The following is an 11,036-nucleotide window of genomic DNA, read 5'->3' as shown; positions in this document are numbered from 1 at the left end:
CGTCGAAGGAGCAGAAAATGAATAAAGAACCCACTCGATAAACAATCGTTTTAACTTCTTCTTTCATAGACACCCTTATCTCCTCCATAACTTTTGTGATAGCGCGCGCGATGGCTTTGACAAAGCAATATCAACCCCGTTATTCACTCAATTTTTCTTCTTCTTTGCCAGGACCGAAAGCGAGACATGCAACAAGAGGCAGTTTAACGAGAAATTGCCACAACTGTATTGTTTTCGTTAGATTGTGATTTTTTATTGCTTTGACGTTTTTTTTTCTTTCACTTCTTTTTGTGTCGTTCGCTTGTTGTTTTGTTTGATGCACTTGACTTCATGTCTTTGATTAAATTTTCTAGAAATAAATCTCAATATCATTGCATCTTTTATGCATTGAACTCGTTTTCAAAAGAGAGAAAAAAATAGGAGAGTAAATTGCAGGGAATTTAAAATGAAGTGTATTCAATTTTTTTTCCATAAAGAAGCTTTAGAAGTATTGTTTTAAAAAACAATTGAAAAAAAATATAAATTCAATTATTTTATTCTGAATTTATTCATCATTATAATAATTTTGTTGGAGTTCTTTCCTATTTATTTATTTTTTTATTTTTTTTTTTTGTAGAAAAAAATTTTTATATCTTAATGATAAGCTTTTTACATGTTTTGGTATTAAAAATAATTAAAATTTTATCATTTTTAAAAATTTCATTTATTAAAAAAAAAAAAATAATAATAAATATTTTAAAAATGTTTAGAATTTTAAATTAAATTAAATAATAAAATTAATTAAAAATTTTATTTTAATAGCAAAATAATTTTTTTAAATTAATTAATAATTATTTATTTAATTGGTTAAAATTATGTGATAAATGAAAAAATTTTTACCGCATTTCGAAGAAAAAATGCGGTATTAAATTCGACTTGCCGTCGTCATGTCATTAATAATGTGTGTGTGTGTTTTAATTTTTTTAAAACTTTTAAGTGTTTTAACATTGGTAACGCTGTGCCCCAAAAAAATTTTTTTTTTATTTTTTAAAAAATCAAAGAGATTTTGATGGAAATCATCTTTAGAATGAATATTTATTTAATTTTAGCTTTGAAATCCATCAAAAGTTTGTTAGATCTTGACTTGAAAAATTTCATGACCGTTTTAATTTTTTTTTCTAAAAACGGTCAAGGAAAAAAAAATTTTATTTCTTTAAAAATCAAGGAGATTTTGATGGAAATCATCTTTAGAATGAATATTTATTCAATTTTAGCTTTGAAATCCATCAAAAGTTTGTTAGATCTTGACTTGAAAAATTTCATGACCGTTTTAATTTTTTTTTCGAAAAACGGTCAAGGAAAAAAAAAAATTTTTTATTTCTTTAAAAATCAAGGAGATTTTGATGGAAATCATCTTTAGAATGAATATTTATTCAATTTTAGCTTTGAAATCAATTTTTTGTTAGTAATTCTTAGTTATTTGAAGACCCTGAAGGTCTGAGGGCAGTCATTTGGGTTCTGAGGTGTATGGAATTGTGAAAGGGCCATGAGGAGTACGAAAATGTGAAATTAGGGGTACAAAATTATGAAATATATGCATTTCAATAGAAAAAGTCTGTAGATGATAAAAAGTTCGGAAAATTGAAATGAGGAGTACGAAAATGTAAAGTGAGGACAACAATAAAGAGTAGGTATGTAATATCGAAATGCGGTATAGTATGTCGTTCTTTAGACGACTACTTTTTCTATTTTTTTTTTTTTATTAAAAATATTTTTTTACAAGATGTACATAATTTTTGAAGATTAAAAAAATAAATTATTATTATAATAATATATATAATATATTAATTATTTTTTAAAATTCTTTTTTTTTATTTACGAATATTTTCATATTTAAAATATTCATAAACTTACCTAAAAAAAAATTTTCCATAAAAACTTTTTTAATATTTAATTTACGCGTAAATTTTCCTTTGTTATCCCGATTTCAATGGTTTCCTTTTCTAAAACTTTAATTTTTCTACGCCTCCGCTAATATCATTAGTTGAACACAAATTTTAACTTCTTATTAATTTTACAACTCTAAATTACCTTTTTACGGATTCTTTACAATTTATTTCCACATCTGTGCATTTTCCTTTGTAGAATCGCACGAAACCTTTAATATTGCCAGCGGAAAGTTTCTAGTTCGTCTCTTTCTCTTTAACTCGAAACGAAAAGGTATCAACACACTCTTCAGTTTATAACACTCTATTTATTTTGCAAAAACCAACACAACAATGAGCCTTAAATAAATAAAACTATTATCTGTGCATAAATGTGTATGAAATGTGGGACTTACAGAGACGAAAAAAAAAACTTTTCTAATCTCAAATGGGAGTGAGTAACAAAATCCAAAAACTTTTGCAACATTTTCAACTTCAATATTATTATTTTTGTTATTTTCGTGCGAAACAAGAGTTTGTTGATCTGTTCGGAACACACACAGGAAAAAAAATGCAAATGTATATGAGGATTGTTTTTCTACTCACTCTCTCAGGTCACTAAACAAATAAATTTCAATAGTTTGCTGTTGGGTCACTCGGTGATGAAAAATGGAATAGAGTCAATGTTATTCAATGTTGTGTGAAATATTTATTTGTTTTAATATATTAAAAAAGAAGAGTATTGTGTTTTGTTTTGGTTGAAATTTTGTAGACAAACATATTTTTTGTTTAGGAAAACAAACAAAAATCGTATTACGAAAAACATGTTTGGGTACAAAAAATATTTTTTTTACCTGTTTTTGCCCAGAAAAAATTAAAAAATTATTTTTTTTATAATTTTAAAAGGCTGTCTCAGCAACCATTTCTTTATTTAATTTTATTTTATGTCTATTGTTGCTTTAATCATTATTTTATAATAATTATAATTATTGGTTTTACATTTTTTATTTTATTTATTTTTTTTATAATATGTTTTTTTGTCATAATTTGTTCATTTATTTTTTATATTATTTAATTTTTTTTTTCACTTTAATGATATATTTTTATTTTATTTTAACTAAAAACACGGAAAACATATTTCGTATAATACTTATTTTTATTGGAACTGATTTTTTTTTATTTATTTTGATTTACCCATTTTCGAACTTTTGTTTTTTTTTTCTATATTTTAACGTTTTTTTTAGTTGTTATATCATCTAGAATGACAAATTATTAAAAAAAAATATTCAAAAATAATTTTGATAAATGGAAGAACATTATATTTTATTTATTATTGAACGTAAATTAACATTTTTGTCAACAATTTAATTATTCACAAGGCTTGAGACTGTAACAAATAATTAGCTTTTCAATAATTAACGTTCGGTAAAATTAATTTATTATATAACATTTAAGAAAATTCATAATAATGTAACAACGTTTCATCATATACTTGTCATTCTACATAATAATTGATTAATTTATCTCATTATTTTATATTTATTATAAATCAATACAGAATTTGTTTATTTTTTATTGTGTACAAAGCATTTTTTTGTAATATGTATTTATCCTACTTATAATAAAAATTTAATTTGAGTCAAAATTAATTTTACAATTTACAACGATCATTGCAGTCATTGTCGATATAAACATGTAGCATATACTGAGCAGTTGTTGTTATTTACGTTTTAATTAATATTACACTTTGTACAATTTTCAATTATGATACATTAATTATCTACTTTAATTATATGATACTAATGATAAACTTATAAATTCATTATTATTACTTTCTACTATATGAAACATGTAGTATATAAGCTTATCATTTGGAATTTGTGTCACAAGTCGCTCTCTGAGCCATTTTTCAATGTATAAATATTTTTTTTTTTTTGATTATTTATTTATATTTTCTATATGTATGATGCATGTTGTATAATGTATAAAAATCAAAATTTTTTGTATATTTTCATCATGAAACATTCTAAAAATATAAATTATATATATAAAATAGTTTGTTTGTTGTATTTGTTTAAAAAATGCTTTTTTTCTTGTATAATAATACAAAGTTTTGATATTAAAGTTTCCCTCGATATTGTTTATGTTATGTTTATATGTTTGATTTTTTTCTATAATTATTTTCTATTTTATACTGAGATAAGTATTTTAAGCTCTATTTTTTATTTTATTTAGAAAAATAATAAAATATATAACATTACACATTTCATCAATTAAATAAAAAAATTAATATATGAATGAATAAAATTTAATTTGATAAATTAATAATTATTAAAAAAAATATTAATTCATTTATTAAAGTTATTTATTTAAATAATTTATTTTATAAATTTATTTTAAATAAAAAAAAAATAAATTTAATAAATTTCAATTTAAAAAATTATTTAATAATTTTTTTGATTTAATTAGTTATTAAAAATAAAGTATAAAAAAATTAAATAATATTATATTAAATTATTTTTTAATTATTTCTTAATTTTTCAAATAATATTTTTTAATAAATAAAACAAAAATTAAAAAGCAATTTTTCCATTTTATTTTTGAAACCGGTAGTGCATGCTGTGATTGTAATTATTAAATTCATAAAAAATAAATTCGATGAAAAAAATTGATGAAGTGTGTAATGATTTTTGTCGGATACCTAAATAAAAAAAAATATATTTAATAGAAAAGCAAAAAAAAAAAATCTGGATGTACCATAAAAAAGTCAGTTAAATAATGTAGGCACCCGAAAATAAAATGCATTGAAGCGTCAATAAATCATCAAATATATCTACTCCGCTGTGATATACGCTTTATTACTTTGAAATAAATATCTGGAGTGATGTATACTGAAAACCAGAGAGTTGTGGTCGCTGCGTTGTCTGAACGTGTTAAAAATAAACTTTTTAATAAAGCCAGCATTTTATTTTAGCTTCACTTTACTTCATCAATGAACTCTCTCTGTCCAGAGCGTAGATTTTTTTTTTTTTTGAATAATTTACCTTTTTTTCATTTGCGCTTCAATGATTTTTATTTTGTTTTCATCAAATATTTATTAAGGGAGTGTCCTGTTTAAACAAAAAGGGACCGATTTGGCATCGCCAACCGATTGATTGACAAAAACTAAATTTATTTACGTTTAATCGAGAAATATATTTTTGCACCGTAATAATTGTCAAAGGATATCACAAAGCGGTCTGGCATATTTTGGTTTTTTTTCCAAAAAGGGGCTCACTTCTTTTCGGAAAAGGACGTTCGGTTTAGAATCAAAGTGAAGTCAAACGGATTTGCATGTGATATCTTGAGAATTATTTTGAGAGTCATTCGGAGTCATTGTGAGTCAAAAGCTTTTATTCTAATATATTTTGTAAGAAGATTCACAAATATTGTACCCTTTTTCTTAGATTTATTATCATTCCTGCACCCTTTTCACGCAGATTTTTTTTCGGCTGTTCCTCGATTTGAATAAAAGTGAAAGTGTGAACGAAATTTACATAAATTTTTCGAATATGTTGCGACACACACACGATTATTTATTGTTGTTTTGTTTGTATTTTTCTGCAGAGCAGCATTTTCAGGCTGTTTCAGGCAAGACAAGGTGAGGAAAAGATTACCTAATTTATGAGACAAGACACGACACGACCTGCGTATGTTTGAAGTCTCATGTTACCTCTGTCAAAGAAAATCACAAGGAATTATTTATATTAATTTTTTTTTCCTTTCTTAGTATTGAAAAGTCAAAGACAAAGTTGTACTTTTAATGCATTATTTATGTTTTATGTCGATGATTGATGGGAATCGTAAAATATATATGATAATAAAATGTCATTGTTCTATAAAATGTTTTAAAAATATCTTATAATAATTTGATAGTTTTTTAAAGCATTTAAAAAAATTGGCAATTTTGTGTTTAATATTTTAACAAATTGATTTTATAGAATTTATCACTTTTATCATAAAAAAAATAAATAAAAAAAAAATAAAAAAAAATAAATTAAATAAAAAAATAAATAAAAAAATTAAATTTAAAAAAAATTATAAAAAATTTAATTTTTTTTAAACAATTATTTAATATTTTGTAATTTACTTTAAAAAATATAAAATGAACATTTTTATGAATAAATTATTACTCAAAAAATTAACAATTTTTTTTTGTTTGATTTTTTTTACAATTGCTTATAATTGTTTTAAAATATTAAAAAAATATATATTTTTAGTAAAAAAAATTTAAATAATTAAAATCAATTTAATTTATTTAATTAATTTTATTTATTAATTTAAAAGTTTTAAAAATTAATTTATAATTTATAACCTATTATTATTAATAATTAATTTCATAAATTTTGTGTTTTGTTAAACATTTTTAAAAAATAAATTTTAATAATTTAATTTAATTTTTATAATTTTTGTAAAAAGCAAATTTTAAAATTTTTTTTTTTTCGTAAAAATTAACTATTTTAAATAAATAGTATAAATTATACTAGTATAAAATTATTATTTTAAAATTTTTAAGTAAAAAAAAAACAATTAAATTTGAAGCAAAACTCTGTAACTTTATAAATTTCATGGAATTTTCATCGCTTGCCATTTTATTGCAATTCAAACTCAATCTATTCCGATCGTTATCACGCCATCACTGTCATAAAAAATCGGCAGTAAACATCTGTCAGCATCTGAGCTGCCAAAATCTGAAATGCCAGCAAAATTGCACACATTTTACTCGATGATGCACTGTTTTACGATCCTGCTTTAATAGCTGATTGATTTTAAACAAATTTCAGTCTTTTTTAAACTCTGATTTATTTTGCTCCCATTTAAATTAATTTTGTTCATCATCGTCACATCGTCACACGGAATCTTTTACGAGGTGCTTAAATTTTCTGTTCTGTGATTGAGAATTATCCCGCTCTTCATTAATCGATTTTTTTTTTATTTATGAGCTTAACCCCGATTTCGCCTCGATTCGGTTCTAAAGTTCATTTAATGATCCCTTCGCTCGTTTTTCGTTGTTCGGGAGGAGGATTTACATAAAAATAAATATCTGCATATCGGGAAGCGAAAAGGGATGTGAACTAACGCAGCCCATCATCAATGTTTTATGACGTCATAAAATGGGGATGAAATATTTATGTTTTTAGATCGAGCGATGTGTTGAGATGTAAATGGCGAAAGGGTAGCCTTTTTAAAATAAAAAAAAACACGAACGCGTAACTGAAGAACAATATGATTTAGAGGCGCACATAAAAATATTATAACGACGATGAAAAGGTAATAAATTTCTGTTTGCTGCATGCAAAAAAAGAAGACGAGAAAACGAAGACTGATGTTTCTGCGCTTCTCCAAAGATGATCCAATAAAAGTTTTATTGTTGCCAAATGTAAATATGTATCTTGTTGGATGGGAAATTTAAATAAGAGTGAGGAACAAAGTGCATCAAAGAGGGATACAATAAGACTTAAAATGCAGTAAAATATTTAATAGGGTTTAGTTTTGAGAGTCAAGAACGTGCCATGTTTCCCTTTTGCATGTTTCAAAAGAGCAGAAAGGCTTGTGAAAGTCATTAAATTGAATGAAAATGAAAGAATGCTCTCCACTACTTCCTTAAAACTCATAATTAAAGCAATTATGCACTTCTTTTATTATTTTAATGAAAGTGCTTTTTTGAACAATGATGTACATTTTGTGACAAATGAAAATTTCTGTGGAAAATTGTTTCCTACAAAATTTTATCTTGAAAGATATCAGTGACGTAAATATAAATTTTCTTGAAAAATATTAAAAAATATTTTTTTTTAATTTTTGCAAATCTTTTTAGAGCGAAAAAAAATAAAAATTTAAAATTAAATAATTTTTTAAAATAATAAACAAAAAAAATAAAACAAATAAATGATAAATAAAATTTAATTTAATTAAAAATTAAAAAATTAAATTAAAAATTTAAAATTAAATTAATTTTTAAATATTTTATAAATTTATTTAATTTTAATATTAATAATTTAATTTTTTTATTTATTGCCAAATTTATTAATTTAAAATATTTAAATTAAAAATATTTTTTAAAATTTTGTAAAGCGAAAAATAAAAAAAAATATTTTTTTAAAATTAAATATTATTGATTTTTTCTAAAAAAATGACATCACTGTCAAAAATTGACAAAAGAAATTTTAACAAGGAAAAATGTCATTCAAGCATTAATTCAGTGGTTGTTCTCGGAACTTTTTATGAAGAAACAACAATATTTTCTTCCATTATGAAACTCATACATCCGTAAAATTGCAATTATTTTAATGATTTTTGTGACTTTTTCATTTTCTTACAATTTAATTGAAAATAAAACTGAAAAAAGTATTTTAAATTGTTAAAATTTTAACAAAAAACCAGACGTCTTCACGAAATGAAGATTTTTCAAGTGTAAAAATTTTACTACTCTTAATTACTCAATTGCATTTTTTTTTACCTCAGAGAATCTATTTTAATTAATATAAATTCACTAAATAAAAAAAAAATCTCATTTTTTTCTTCCCGTCAGGGAACACTATTTAATAAGAATAATGAAAAGTAAATTCATCTAAGGAGAACAGGAGAAAATCATATTTTACACTGTGCAAACACTTCATCATCATCAATCATCTTGATCTTACAACGTTTTGAGCATATTCTAAGGTTGCGATGCAAAAGATGGTTTTTTGCTGTTGCAACACTTTTTATCACACTTTTCTTTGTAAAAGTCAAATCTGTGATAAATCCACGTGAACTAATTAATTTTACGTAATTAGAGGAGTAAATTAGGGCAAAGTAATTATTCATCTTCATCATTGATCTTTTGAAGCAGGTTTTTAATGAAAAAAATAATAAAAAAATTAATGAATTTTGATATTTTGTTTTAAATTTGTAAATGTCAATTCAAAAAATGACCGTTAAAAATTAAAAAATATTTTTTTTTAATTTAAAAAAAATTATATTTAAATTTTATTTTATTTATTTTTTTAAAGTAAAGATTTTTTAACGAAAAATAAAAAATGCATTAAAAATGAAAAATAAAAAATATTTTCATTGAACTTTGTTATTTTCTTCTTATTTTAAATATTTACCGCCAATATTTTAAAAATATTCCTGACAAATATTTATTTTCATGCTAAAAATTACATTTCAATGCAAATCAAACCAACAATCATCAACAAAATTGCACCGAATAAAAATGTTCATCAAAAATATGACACAATTGATACAAATTTCTGAATAAATGAATTCTAAATAAATAAATAAAAAAAAAATCAAATTGCAACAAAAATGTAATAAAATTGTACTTCAGGGACTAAATATTTACCAAAGTCATCGGTAACAAAAAGTGCCGAGTCAGCACTTGTCAGTTCGAGAGTGAATGACGGACATGAAAATGATTGCAGATAACTTTTTTTACTGCGTTTCTGATGCAATCAAGGCAAATATTGTAAATTTTATTTGAATTTTTTTCAATATTTCAAAATTTAGCCTGCAAACAATCAATAATGGATATCCAGACAAATATTGATATAAACAACAATAAATTGTTTGTAATTTTTTTTTGTTTGATATTTACCTGGCTAAAGCTCATTCAACGATAAAATAATAAAAAAAAGAAATATTTAGAAATTTCAAGTGGAAGTGCCTGGTAAGTGTTTCCTCTTGATATGAAAAAATATTTCAGATCGATTTTTTTTATCGTACTTGACGAAAAAATAAATAAATAACACTCAATAAATTCTCCTTGCTCGTCCAAAAAGTAACGAGTTTCACATAAAAAAAGGTTTATTATTCATTCAAATCTGAGTCAATCACATTTTTATTGTGATAAAAAACTCTTGACTCTTGTGACAATATTTAAATAGTCAAAAAAATGATGCCTTACATATTTTTTTTATGTAAGCCTCGTCACATGCATCAACTTGTCTAACATCATTTATCAATGTACACATACAATTTTTTTTTGTGTCATTTACTTTTTTTTTCTACAATAATAAAGGAAACATTAGGGAAAAATGGGAGAAAAAAATTCAAAATAGATGATTATTCTTTGTGTGTTATTATTAATATTCGTCCCATTTTTGTCGTGTAAGAGGACAATTGTGTTCAGATCACTCACTGAAAATAAATTTGTGACCGAAATTTTGCCATAAATTTCGATAAAAATGAGGAAAATAATTTTTTTCTTGCAGAGCACACACAATAAAATGAAGTAGAATAAAATTCATCGGTAAACATGACCCTTTTTTTGCTGTTGAATATTTCCAAAATTACTCACATAACTCATTTTTCTTTCTTCTTTTTCCTTTTTTGACGGGATGCAAAAATATATCCTTTTAGATTAAACATGTTTCATCATCTTTTTGGTGTATGAGAGGTTTTTTATGTACAAATATTGTGCGTATAAGCACGCAATTTTTTTTCCTTGTTCACTACGTTAAAAGGAATATGTTACTTCTTTTGTATTTATTTACATTTAAAATATTTTATTTATTTTTACATATTTTTATTTATTTTTTTTTAATAAAATTTTATTTTTTTTAAGCGATGGTAGCTCAACTTTATCCGTTTTTTATGTTTTTTGGTAAAAAATTATTTTACCTTAATTTTTAATATTTTTTTAAAAATTATTTTTATTTATAGGATCGCGAGAATTTAAATAGTTTTTTTTTTTAAATAGAAGCACTTTTCCAATTTTTAAAGAATTTTTTTGGCACATAAATTTCTGAATCAATTGAAATGGAAAAAATTAGACAACCGTCGGTTTTCAGTAGAATTTTTAAACAATAACAAGAGTGAACGATAAAAAGCGTAATGTTTCAATTTTTTATATTTTTTTAGTCTATTATTAAATTTTTTACAATTTTATATTATTATTTTTTTATTTATTTAATTATTTTAACGTTAAAAAAATATTTATTATTACCTGATTATCTGGATTTATTCCCAGTTTTTTTTTTATTTAATTATTATTCATCATTTTATTTTTATTTTTTTTTACATTAATTTTAAAGTGAGCATATATTAATGAGTCTTCCTACATTTTTTTTTAATAATTCTAATTTAACATAAAATATTTACCTGGTA

Source organism: Culicoides brevitarsis, chromosome 1 (genome assembly GCF_036172545.1).
Source record: "Culicoides brevitarsis isolate CSIRO-B50_1 chromosome 1, AGI_CSIRO_Cbre_v1, whole genome shotgun sequence".
Lineage (NCBI taxonomy): Eukaryota > Metazoa > Arthropoda > Insecta > Diptera > Ceratopogonidae > Culicoides > Culicoides brevitarsis.
This window is presented reverse-complemented; position numbering follows the sequence as displayed.